The following is a 12,846-nucleotide window of genomic DNA, read 5'->3' as shown; positions in this document are numbered from 1 at the left end:
AGGGCTCTTTAAGGTTTAAAATAAGCTGTCAGAGCTTTGGTTTTACTTTCAAATAAAATAAAACAAAAATTAAATGAAAAAGGGATTTCCTTATGGACACAGCTTCTTCCAAAACCGCACAAGAGCTTTGATCAAACACAGAGCCTAGAGAAAGTGTTCTGTATTACATACAACACTTCCAACAGGCCCCAAACTTCCCTTGGCAGCCTCTCATCCAGGTGCTTACCAAACCAAACACACCTTTATTTCATTCAGTCTCCCAGGCCCTCAGTCCACCACGTTAAGGGTACAAGCCCTTAAGAAATACATAAATCTTCTCTGTAAGTGGTATGGAAACATGTTCAACATGCTACATACTGTGTCTCATACTATGCACACAAAAAGCTGTCATCCCATGTAGGGTTAAAATAATCCTTCTTTGTTTGCTAGGAGAATTGTTTTCTGAAGCGGAGCACAATTGTTCAGGCTGTTGTAAACTGAGTCAAAATAGATTTCAGCAAAGAGCTACATTTCATCGAATTATTTGTGACGGCTTTGATTAATTGCAGATGTGCTAATCAGATATTTTCAATTTCTTATTAACTATGGTACCTTTTATTTCAGGATCTGATTTTTCTTCTCTGCTGGCAATAATGTAAACCTGACCCAAAGGCTGGCTTCGGTCCAGCCTTGGCAGCTTGCAGTCACTGTGCAAAAGAACAGGTAGCCTCTGGCTCTTTGGTTTTTTTAAAGTTTCTGTGATGTTTGCAGTCTGGCAGTAAGAAGGCAGATCCAAATCACATTTTATACAATTGTTATAATGGGAAAATTTTGTAAAATCCCTTTAAACAAATGATGAAACAGGATGATGTTCTTTTGTCATTACACGCCACCAAACACCAAAGAAGATCAGAATCTGTCCTGTGTGTTTAGAAAGAACTCCCCCTGAAAATTAATTAAGACCTAGGGTTTTTAAATGTCACCAAAATGTATATATTGAAGAGATAAAAGGAAAAAATACTTTGAGGTTATAGTCAACATTTAAGTTAATTTAAGTCAATTCTGTTTATTTTACTTACAGGCAGCAAGACCTATCAGATTTCAACACATCACACACCTGCATCTTTAGGGTTTGTTTGCTTTCCATCCCACGAATGCATTCAGTAGACAATAGCAACAGTCAGTAAAAGCACAATATTTTCTAAGCTAAAATGACTGAAAATCCACATCTCAGTTTCTAGAGTTTAAATAAACATTAGAGACCTTGGGGGAAATCTGGGATATTGCAAATAGCCCATAGTTACGCCCTCAGGTTGCACAGAAACCGCATTACTTAATGCCGAGGCATGATCAGTAAGTGCTGATGTTCACCATTGGGCTGCTGCTGCTGAAAGTCAAGTTGTCACCTTTAGGTCTGCGTACTCCTACTTTAACGCGGAATTAATGGAAAATTCAAAATCTTTTCAGAGCACAAAATATGTCAGCAAGTACTAATAGGTTTTTCTTCCTCTTTCTTCAAATTGCTTATATATGAGGCTTGACCTCCGGAAGTCAGGAAAAGGACTTGTTTTTATGAATCTTTGAGCCTGTCCATTAAGTGTACAAGGGCTTTTGAACAGGAGGGCAGAGCAAAAATTTTCACAGGTATGGACCTCTCCACAACTCTGTGAGGGTGTGTATGTGTGTACATGCAGGGAGCTGGGGGGCAGCATACACAAATGTTCTTGGCTTTTGTTTTCATTTTGTTTTTCCTTCTAGGAGAGGAAGCTCCCCACTTCAGTCTCAATGTAATTCCTCAGTTCAGCTTTAAGAAAGTTACATAAAGAATAATGAAGCTTGGGATAAAAACTGTAATGTTTTCAATGTGCGTTCTGACTCCTTGTAAGTAATTGAGGTCTATTGGGAGAAGATTTTCCTCTATTTATCTTTCCTTTTTAACTTGAGGTTAAGAGCCTAATAAATCTCTCCGAGCAGTCCGCATTCACCTCATAGACGTCTTGAGCAGTACCACTAAGGTTCCATGGCATGCAGCTAGCAACTACGACCTATTACAGCTGCTTAATAAAATCACCTGAATGCTGTGTTTCTGCTTCTACTGTTTTCACATATATTAGTTGAAAAATGTAAAAAAACAGTTAGAAATACAAGAAGAACGTGCTGTAAAAATGCTGACTATAAGACTGTAAGGAGCTCCGAGTACTGGAAAGAGTTTCCAGAAAGATATGAACCTTCATCTGTTGAGATTTTTTTTTTTATTATGACTTCTTTAAGCTAGGGATTTTATGAGTGTCTCCTTAGAAAGGAAATGTTTGTTTTCTTGGCAGGAAGGGCAGGAGAGCAAGTCCTTTAACAGCCATGAAGTTCAGGGATCAGCAGGGCAAAGCAGCTCAAAACCTCCCCTGTTCTCCACATGGAAAGCTGCCTGACTGTGGACTCCAATGACTGTTGGTGTCACGATTTTCCTCAGAGACATGCTGCCACCAGCAGCTAATGGCTTGGAATAGGAACTGATATTCCTGTCAATTGTCTGAGAGAAGCCGTTGGAGTTTCCCGATACTCATGTTCTATAATATTCCCTCCTCTCCTGACCTCAGACTCTCTGCTTTGCGGAGCCTCTACAAGCATTCTAAAAGAGGAAGCATGTTCAAGAGCAAACTTTTCCACATCTCCTCCTGTGTTGGGTGTTCAGAAGTTTCATTTTCCTCCAACTATCATGAATTCATCAGTTCAAGACTATAAGGCCCAAGGAGAGAGTACAATTACATGGAAGTGAACTTCAAAAGCAGAATTGCTAAACTATTTCTTCCTCTATATAAACTCACCATAACTTGTATGCAAGATATTTTCATTTCTGAAAATGGAGAACAAAGGAGACAAGAGGAATAGTAGCAACGGAAATACGCAGTTCATTTTCTTACATTTCAGTTTAAAAACAGACCAGAAAAGAAAGAGTTCTCTCAAATACAGTAATTTCTCAATCTTGTCACCATAGCCAAAGAGTATTCTATATTTCTGAAACCTGGCACGAAGTTCAATTTGTTTGTTTCCAAGCAGAGAGTACAAATGTTCAGAATTGAAGATTTTAAGTTCATCAGACAGACAAACAAAGCTGTGACTACCTGTATTTGACTTTCTCTTAAACTGAGAGTTTTAAGAGTCTAATGTTCTCTGCCACTCTTTTCATCTCTCCCTCTTTGATTTTGTTTGTCTAAGTCTTTTTATTTTATTTTTTGCAATTTCATGGCTGGAACTTAGCATTTCTTTTCCAGACAATCTTTCCTCTATCCAACAGCTACCTTTCCTCTATCCAACAGCAATAGCTTTTTTCCCCCTCTCACTTGGTTGTGATGAAAAATCTTCTGCCAGCTCAGACCTGACTCTTTATTGCTAACATCAGCTGTGGTTACCAAGAAAACCGGGAAGTTTTCAGGGAAGATGCGGCAGATTTCTGCATTTTTTTTTAGACATTGGAGCTAGTAAAAGTTTTAGACTCTGATATTTTGTTGAGGATGCTCAAAATGGAAGGTTCAAGAGGACCATTTTTCTAAACAAGAAATAATTACAATATTCAAACACACAGTTTTATTTTAGAAATCCCCACTTGAAACCTTTGAATTTTATGTTGGTAATAAAAAAAATCTGGTCCTTCTTTTATCGCTCTTCTTTAAGATTTTACCTATGGCAGAAGAGAAAAATAAACATTCTGAACTTTTTTTCATCTATTCCACAGTTACTAAAAATCCGTATGTTCGAGTGTTCATGCAGGAAGATGTAGAAAAATATAGGCATAACCTGGATGCTGGAAGATGCTAAAAATACTCAGATGTGTACTGAAAGGCAATTGCTCTTGTTGCCTCTAAAACTGCTTGATTATTAGTCTTTTATTTTTATTCCTAGCTTACCTGAATGTTTTAGTACCATCAATGATGGATGATATTTTTCTGAATCTCTTTTGCCTCTGCTATGCGGTGAAGTTCAGCCACTCTGTACAAAGGTTATACCCAGTTAAAACAGTCTGTTAATTATTTATGAGACAGCAAGAAGACCAGTGGGACTTTCACTTGTCCTTCTGGAGAAATAATGAGACCATTACAGTCTATTTAACACCATGAAAAACAATATCCACAGGTGACCTTTCAGAATCATTGCCAAATTGGATTTATGGCCATCATGTACTCTCATCAAGCAAGAATATCAAAGACAAACCTAAATGGGCACTTCAAACAGCGACAGCTTCCTGAGGTCTGATAATATTAAAATCTCTTCATTTTCCTGTATTTTATTTGAGTACATGTCTCTCACAGACCAGATCTGATACCTAGTGTTGTTATTTTTTAAGTTCTGGGAACCTACTGAATACTTTGGGTATGTGCCGTGATATGACATAATGATAATGGCTGAGATATTGCCATCTGTTAAAATGGTCAAAACATCTGTACTTGGAGAAAAACTTTGGCGTTCCATTCCTTCGGCTGCTGAGTTTCTGAAACCAACAGTGGTCATCAAAAGACTAAAAGCTTTTTTAGTAGTGCTTAGGCCGCGGGTATAAAAAAATTAATACCTACATCACCTCTCCGGTATGAAAATTAACTTAAACATAAAAATACATAAAACCTTTTTTTAATTAGTGACTAATTCAAAGGAAAAAATATGGTTTGCCTGTCCTTTATGGTAGCAGATTATACTGAGGTAGATACAATTTCAATCCTGATCCCTAGGTGGGTTTGGAAATACATGTACATCTATCAGAATGGTGACTATAGGAAGAAATAACAACTTAATCTAAATGCTGTCACTGAACAAAACAGCAGCATGTAGGACACATGCAGCTGTGAAACTGCAGATGGAATAACAAGGAAACAGAAGCTAACTGCATATCTTGAAACAGATGTGAAGCAGAAGGGGCATGTTCCAAGCAGCTGATTTGAAGGGAAGAAGAAAAAAAAAAGAAGAAGAAAGAAAAGTTATATTGAACTAATTATATATGATTGCTTATCTTTTAAAAAATACAATAGCTGGTAATACACATTTTCAAGAGGTATGTTCAGTCCTTTTCTAAATGACTGCACAACTTCTTCATATGATTAAGGAGCGTGACTCACAGGTATCAGTGCCACAGGAACTGCTAGGGAAGCCAAACCTGGCATCTAAGGAAAGCTGAATGCAGGCAGAAGCACAGAAGTAGTAAGATGTTTATTCATCTTCTACCATGAGCATCATGTTTGAGAGCTTCTCTTCGCTAAAGGGGCAACATCTTTCACCTTCTCTCTTGTCTGTCCCTTCCTTCTCCACCAAAGCACTGACAGCAATTTTCTTATCCTTTACAGCAAGGGAGAATTTTTCTTCATTACAGGCCACTGGTTATAAGAGTTATTTCTCCTTCAATGTCAGAAGCCATTTCTTCATGTTGTCTCAGACAACACTGAATCTTTTGTGGAGCTCAACCCAAGCAGTCTCCTCCTCTGTGTTAAGCAAGCCACCTGCCTACGCAGCTGCACAGCTCCAGCTGTCATTACTGATGGCCGTCACGTTCCTGACTTGTCACCCTAACCTGCTCCTGCTTCATCCCTACCTCTGCTTCTTACCAGTCACATTCAGCCTGTTGGAAAGGGTTGTAAAACTTCAGCATGTATCTTCTCAATAGTGCCAGAGCCCTGGCCAGCTCCACAAATTCCTGTTTCCCTGCCTGATGCAATATCCAGAATTCTATCCTGAACAGCAGTGGTTGTATTATCTATAAATAATGATACCAAACTTCCAAATCTTAAGTGGCTGCAGGTTCAGCAGGAATGTTTGTCTTTGTTTCCTTCTCATATTGAGCAGTTTCAAGACCCTCAGACCTTCTGAACAGGAGGTGTTTATTGAACTCCTTGTCAGAAGGAGTCCCACAAGGAATGTTCCGAGAACAGCATTACCAGATTTTTCTTTAGGATGATAGAATGTGTATTCCAGTTTGCCCTTCACAGTTCAGAAGCTAGAACTGTATATCCTCCCATAACTCATTAGCAGCAAGGAAATTGTAGGATTAAGCATAGTATAATCTTCTCCTTCCTCTACTTACTTCTAAAATCCTTGAAATCTGTATTCTGTACTTCTTTTCTGGTTTGGGGTTTTTTTTTTACATCCCACAGTAACCGAACTGGAGACTATTCACAAATCAAATATTAAACACTCCAATATCCAAGATCACCTAAATCCTGGGAACAATGTTGGATGCTTTCCAACTCAACAGACTGTAATCTCTATATTTTTTTCCAATTCCTTTTAGAGCTCTGCTAAATTCAGCATAGTCTGGTGGTCCTCTACAATTCAGTACTTTAAGCAGTCACCAGGTATTTTTAAAAAAAACACAACATGAAGTAAAAAGATGCCTATTGGGGTTTTTTTGTCATGCAATGTATTTGTGGTCTGCTTTTGAAGCCCTCCCACATTCATCTTCTCCTTTCCACTCTCTTGAAGAATCTGATACACCATGTCAAAAACAGAGCCAGCATTTGAGGAATGGAATATCTGTCCAAATGGTTTCATCTGAGTTTTCACTTTGGGTCTGTAAAGTACCTGCTGACAGGGAGCAGATTCCTCATTTCCTGCTGTTCAACATACAACTGGATTGTAAATGAAGCTTTTGACATTGCCTCTGTTTCTAAAATCTGGCTGCATCCTCCCATCAAGTGATCTCTTCCTCAAGTCCTCATTTATCACTTTCATATTCCACCTTGAAAGAAACCAAACTTCCAGGGAGCCAAGTCCCGGAAGGGAACCATTAGGAAAGGATGTTTGGGGAGCAAATTATCCACATAGACCATCAAGTTTTGTCTATTCAGTTTTATAGGTTCAAAACAAACCTTGATCAAAGACTGCTTCCTTCCTACCTCCAACCCCCAAACTACAGTAGAGGCAATTTATAAGGAGAAACTGATTTTTGGAAGATTCTAATTGTTTATTTTAGAGGGACCACCACAACATACCAGCTCTTCAGAGGCCACTCTTCTTCAAGGCAAGTCTCTGCCTTGCTTATTCAAGCCAGTGTTCTCACCAAAATTAAATACTCCGTATTTCTGATCTGCCAAAGTTTGCTTCTAAAGAATGGGGAGATGTTCTGTCTGAACAGGAGCAGCCATCCTTTGCTCCTGACTACCAGACATACAATTTTGGAACTGAAAGCAGCTGTTCCCCTTTATATCCCTTCTTAAGCTTTTGAAGAAAAACCTACTTAGAGAAATGCCAGTGCTTTCAGCAGGGACCCAGAACATGAGGGAACACCAAAAGGGAAGACTGCCTTTGCAAAGGACATGTATTCCATGACCCCATTCTTAAATCACTGAAGAGAATGTGGGTGTGATGTCACAGGAAAGTATAATTTCAACTACATATATTTTAGAGTCTAAACAGATATTTCTTTAAAAGATGGTATTCCACAAGTGAGATAGCCTTCTGGTCTCTTGGACGGAGGTGTCAAATTCTTTTGCCAGTGAGAAAATGCATATAAAAAAGACTTCCATAGGCACCCGAAAAACCATCTCATCCATATCATGTCAGCATTGTTGCCCTCATGGAGATATCCAGGGAGTAGAAGTACGGGAGTTCTCAATGATAGACCCTTGGGTCTGTACGGCCCTTGCCATACTACCATGAAATCACTCATTCAGGTGAGCCACTGAATACAGCCATGGAAGGAAATGACCCAAATGAACTTTAAAATTTGCTGTCTATTATTTGTAATGTTCAGCAAGCACAATTTTACATCCCCACCTTCCTACTTAGATGACAGCGTAATGCCAACCTTGGGCTCTCATAAGTGAATACATATTTCAGCATTGCAAACTTTGGGAACACGCTTTTAGAACAAAAGACAGATTTCCTATAAGTACAAATGAATAGGCTGTGACAGCTAATGGAAAGTGCAAAATTAATATAAGGAATTAAGTTTTGGGAGAAGTAATAATAATGATTGCAAGACTTAAATAATTAAACTAATAGCTGTACTCAAATTGTGCAGTTCTTCAGAGATATGCCAATGCAAACGTGAGTGACAAGGGCAGTGGAAGTGCTGTAACTTCTTAAAATGTATCCTAAATTAAGCAGATAGATAGTTTCATTCTCTCAGACTGCAGACACAGGATCCTGTAGATAATGCTCGAGGCATAAACCCGGATCAAATCTCACTGCAGCAGCAGTATACAAAGGAGCAGAGAATAAGCAGTCAAAAGCACGCTGACCATGCATTGAGGAGAAGGCAATTGAAAGCCCCTATTTACACTTGTTTCAGTCAGGGGTACAGTTCTCAGTGCATGGGTGATACAAAAATAACTCGAGGATTGTGTCAAGCACCCATCCACAGGAGTTTAAAGATGAGCTGATATGCTCTAGATTGACTGCACTGTAAGCATGTCTGCATTGCTCTGTGGAGTCAGGTGCAGTGTTACCTGAGACAGGAAAGAAAAAGTCATTCCTCCCACAAAATGACCCATCACCCAATCTAGTGAACCAGGGTGCCCAGCATTTTGTAACACTGAGGTGAATCTGGCTTAGACACATCTGCATCGCATCACATAGACACTAACTGCTGTATATGTGCAAAACATTAGTAGTCCTAAAGAAAAAACCTTCCACGGGTAGTTACCAATAGTTTTACTAGGTTAAAATCAGCCAGGGTGCCTCCCATCACTGCTGGCAGAATTTTGCCTTCTGAATCTGGAAGCAAACTCTTCTGTATTTAGAAAACCAAGAAGAATTAGGGCAGCATTTTAAGCATGAGGAGCTTTCATAGGAGCTGCCCTCATGATTTCACAGACATCAGTGAGACTGTACAGCTCTAGGTGTGGATAGATCACAGCTCCTGAATACTTATTTATGGGAAGAGAAGAATAATCTGTGAATATAACAGCAGTGCCTACCTTCACTAAAATAAATGTTTGCAATGGCCAGATTGCAGAAGCCAGAATTTCTTCAGGAGAAATAAACATTTTTCTACTGTGTCTTTTTTTCTTCATTTTAATTTTTAACAATCTTTGAGACTCTTTTGGCTGCAGTAGCAAAGCTGTCTACAGGAAAAAAATAAATTACTAAATTCCTTCAGTTTACATTCTGGCATAAACTTTTCAAACCTTGACTGTCTTTATTACATTCTAAATTAAAGCATTTCTGCTGAATGTGGTGATTTATTTATATTTTTGTTGTTTCTGTTGGCATTTTATGTTCAGACATTTTTTGAAGTACTTAATATAAAATAAACTCACATGTAGATAACTTTGGAGCAGTGCAGTACTTTAAAAACCACATGTTTACAATAAAACAGTGAGAGCTTTGAAACTCAAGTTAAGCTCAGGATGAAACTAGGAAAAAAATTAGAACGGTTTCTGTGCTCATGGGTTTGATTTTGCCCAGGTTGGGCCAAAACGCTTTTCTCATCAAAATGACTTGAATTTGGACTTTCCCCAAGAAGTCAGCGAAGATACTTCATACATGCTCCTCTCAAGAAAAGCAGAATCAGGGCCTCTGTTCCCACTTTTGGTTTAGGTAATGGAAAATCCCAAAAGCTGAAGAAATTGAGCCATGTGGATAAAAGTCAGCCATTGAACACCCAAGGCCTTCACCTTGTCATACCAAACATTTTCACTGCCTCTATGCTTGATTTCTGTGTGCTCTGACTTTGTATGTTTTTGCAAGATGTTTTATAAGTGAGGGGAGACTTTAAATAAAAACTGCATTAAAAATATGAAATACGTGGTATGATATCAACACTGAGCTGATATGAAACAGTATTTTCCCCTCCTTGCATTTTTTGGCAGATTTGTATTGTGTTTTGTTGGTGGGAACATGACCACAGAATGCTAAACACAAAAACATCATTTACCGGTAGTCAGATATTTCCTGGAATAATATAAACTAAGGTAGTGTTCACTGAAAATTTCATTTTACTTTAGTTAAATCTTAATTATGTTTTAGCGACTTCATTTGAGAACAGTATGAAAAGTTTAGCAGATATCATCTTTAAAGATGTCCCATATTATTACAACTCCAAATGAATAACTAAGCAAAAGCATCTTTACTGTGCATTTCTCATTTTTATTTACCGTTGCCTGGTTCATCTAATCCAGAGTTCAGTGACTGGAAGCTTGGCCTGTGTTTTCTGTTCTGGCCACTTGAGGGAATCAGTCTGTAGCTGTGGTCCGTAATTTTTGGTTTTACACTAAGGAAGTAAGAAAAATTATATTTGTTGCAAAAAGTTTTCCAACTTTACTTCAACATGAAAGACATCACAAAGCACCGGCTCAGAAATAAATTACTCCCTACATACTAAATATCCAGGAAAGGAAAAAAAATGTTGATAAATGAGAGTCTTGGGAGTTACTAAGTGAGGTCCCTGCACACAATTTATGATCATGCACTCTTAGACTTCAGAATGATTAATACAGCTAATTCTCAGTAGAATAAGAGCTGTTTTAGCCCAGGAGAGAACTGTATGCTATTGTTTATAGAAGCAGATAACATCAAAGTGGCCCGCTGCTTGTGTTAAGCAAATAGAGAATTCTGGGTCAGTGCAAATTAATCCTAGAGGAGTAAGAAAAAGTCCTTATTGATGTGTTATCACTTTTCATACAACCGAAAATTGTAGAACTGTTAATGAGAATTACAAATGGCCTTGCTCACCACAGCACGCTGGCAGCCGTCTATTAGCGTAGTCACCATTAAGTCCTCTGATGACCTGTATGCATGACATTTACTAATGAAGTGAAGAAGATCTAGACAATTTTCTGAAATATTTGAACTGTTTCAAAATGGTCTTCTGCCACAAAAATGCTGAGTGTTTTATACAGCAATTAGATGAGCAGTCTGAGAGCCTTAAAACTCTTATATTCTATTCATACAGTCAGATCCGGTTTTCAGAAATAAGTGAATTGAACTCACACATGAAATAACTGGGGGGAAAAAATGTCTTATTGGTTGTGTCTCTTAAAGACAGAGAAAGCACACAGTTTAACTTTGTTTAGAAGGAATAGGTTGCATTTCACAGACTGACAGTACAGTGCAAAGTTAACTACAAATTGCCTTAGAAGCATTATTTGGTTTCCTTAAAAGTATAAATTAACAGCTAGACCACAAGAAGGTCTAGAAAATAAACTTGTTTTATTTGTTTTTAGGAGGTGGTTTGGGTTTTATTGGTAATGATTTGGGCATCTCTGAACGTACCCTAACCCACTATAATTCTGTCCCAGTCCCTCTGACGTGATCTACACAGCAAGTTATTGGATGGGGCAGGGCTGTTGACAGGAAAGGAGTGGGAATAGGCTTTAAGGGTACACTGGCCTTGTAAGCCGCAGGCTCGTTAGCTTCGCTGGCAAAATAGAAGGGCATAAGTCTCCTGAATCCCTCTTGGCAGTTCCATGCCTGTTTACAAGTCATCATAAAATGGTATGAATACACACTTTGTGGATGATTTAACTCTCCCAGTATAGTCACCGTACAACTATTTGTCCATTAAATTTGTTTTAACATAAATTGCTTTGTTTCACACAAGATCATTGCACCAAGAAACTATTTACCTACTAGTTAGTCCTCTGATCTATTTTCCACTGGTACAGTTGTCACCCAGGAAAGGTCATACATATGATTCAGTGCTTTGCCAAAAGCAAGCATTTTTCGGGATGCAATAACAGCAAAAATAGGTTCTTCCCTTGACTTACAGCTTTTCTTTGTAACTCTTCATGTCTGGGAAGCACCTGTGCATATGGAGACATTTGCTGATGTAAGCCAAGGATGTGAAATACCCCTGTGTGTACACAGGGGGAAAAAGTTTGTCCTGCATAAGATACCAGCTCTTTTTTTCCCCTCTACATTGATACTCGTACATGGGAGAGTTCTTTCCTCAGGGGATGAAACATCACAGAGCTGTAGCAGTCTTGCTTTACTCTAGCATCGAACTTTCCTGACAAACTCTGAGATCATTTTGTACGTACCCGGTTGGGGGGTAACCCAGATCCCTACCTCTGCTGTCTGGAGTGAATGAGCCAACTCTTTAGCAACACGCAGAGGGGCCCTAGGCATTTGCCAAAAAAACTATGGTTGGTGGGAAAAGCTGCCGACTTCTGAAATTAATAGCCTCCCAAAGGAGGGTTTATTAAGAAGGGGAAAAAAACCTCCTACAAATAAAATGAAAACATGTCTTCTTTTCCTCTCTTTAGCCCTTCTTTCTTGTTTGAGGAAGGAAGCAGCTCTTCCTTTCACCCATGGTGAATCAGTCTCCTGACCAGGAGGGAGGTTACCTGGAATTGCACAGGTAAAAATTGCACAGCTCATGGACTTTGTCCTAGGGAAAATGTCCACAGGTGGCTTTCATGCCCACTGCCCCATCATTGCTTAACCAATCCGTTCGTATTTAATTTTTTCAGTGTTCTTACAGGAGTCTGTCCCTCCTGCCCTTTAATCAGCCTTGATGTCTCTCTTTGAACTCCCTTTAGTATGTCTACAGTTTTTGCTGGTATGTATGGAAATAAACACAGTATATTGAGCGCAGAACAGAGCTATGGTGTAATGGACACACAGAGAAAAAAAAAGTAACAAACAACTGTGTCTTTGGACATAGGTAACCACTGTCTAGCAGAGTTAATTTACGAAGTTTGTGTCTGAAAAGCCAAAAATATTCTATTTTTCATTTGCAGACAAATCAAGGTCTTTCACATCAACTCTAATTCCTAGAAAGGAGAGGAACAAAAGGAAACTACAGAGCAACTGCTTGTGTTTCAGCTCTGCCCGCCTCTCAAAAGGCCATGTACAGGCCTGTTAAAACATTCTGCAGACTTTCTCAGTGCCTAGCTTGTCCAGTTCACCCTTTCTAGCATCATACAAGTAATATGCTGTGCAACT

General features: G+C 38.8%; 1 long non-coding RNA gene across 1 annotated transcript; it reads right to left on the bottom strand.

The window, feature by feature from the left end:
* Positions 1 to 10,037: 10,037 nt before the first annotated feature.
* On the bottom strand, positions 10,038 to 11,676 carry LOC138718616 (uncharacterized). Its single transcript, XR_011337120.1, has 3 exons — positions 11,526 to 11,676; positions 10,633 to 10,687; positions 10,038 to 10,171 (listed from the first exon to the last, which is right to left on the bottom strand). It is a non-coding gene; the product is annotated as an uncharacterized lncRNA (long non-coding RNA).
* Positions 11,677 to 12,846: the final 1,170 nt, after the last annotated feature.

Source organism: Phaenicophaeus curvirostris, chromosome 3 (assembly GCF_032191515.1).
Source record: "Phaenicophaeus curvirostris isolate KB17595 chromosome 3, BPBGC_Pcur_1.0, whole genome shotgun sequence".
NCBI classification, from domain to species: Eukaryota; Metazoa; Chordata; class Aves; order Cuculiformes; family Cuculidae; genus Phaenicophaeus; species Phaenicophaeus curvirostris.
This window is presented reverse-complemented; position numbering and strand designations above follow the sequence as displayed.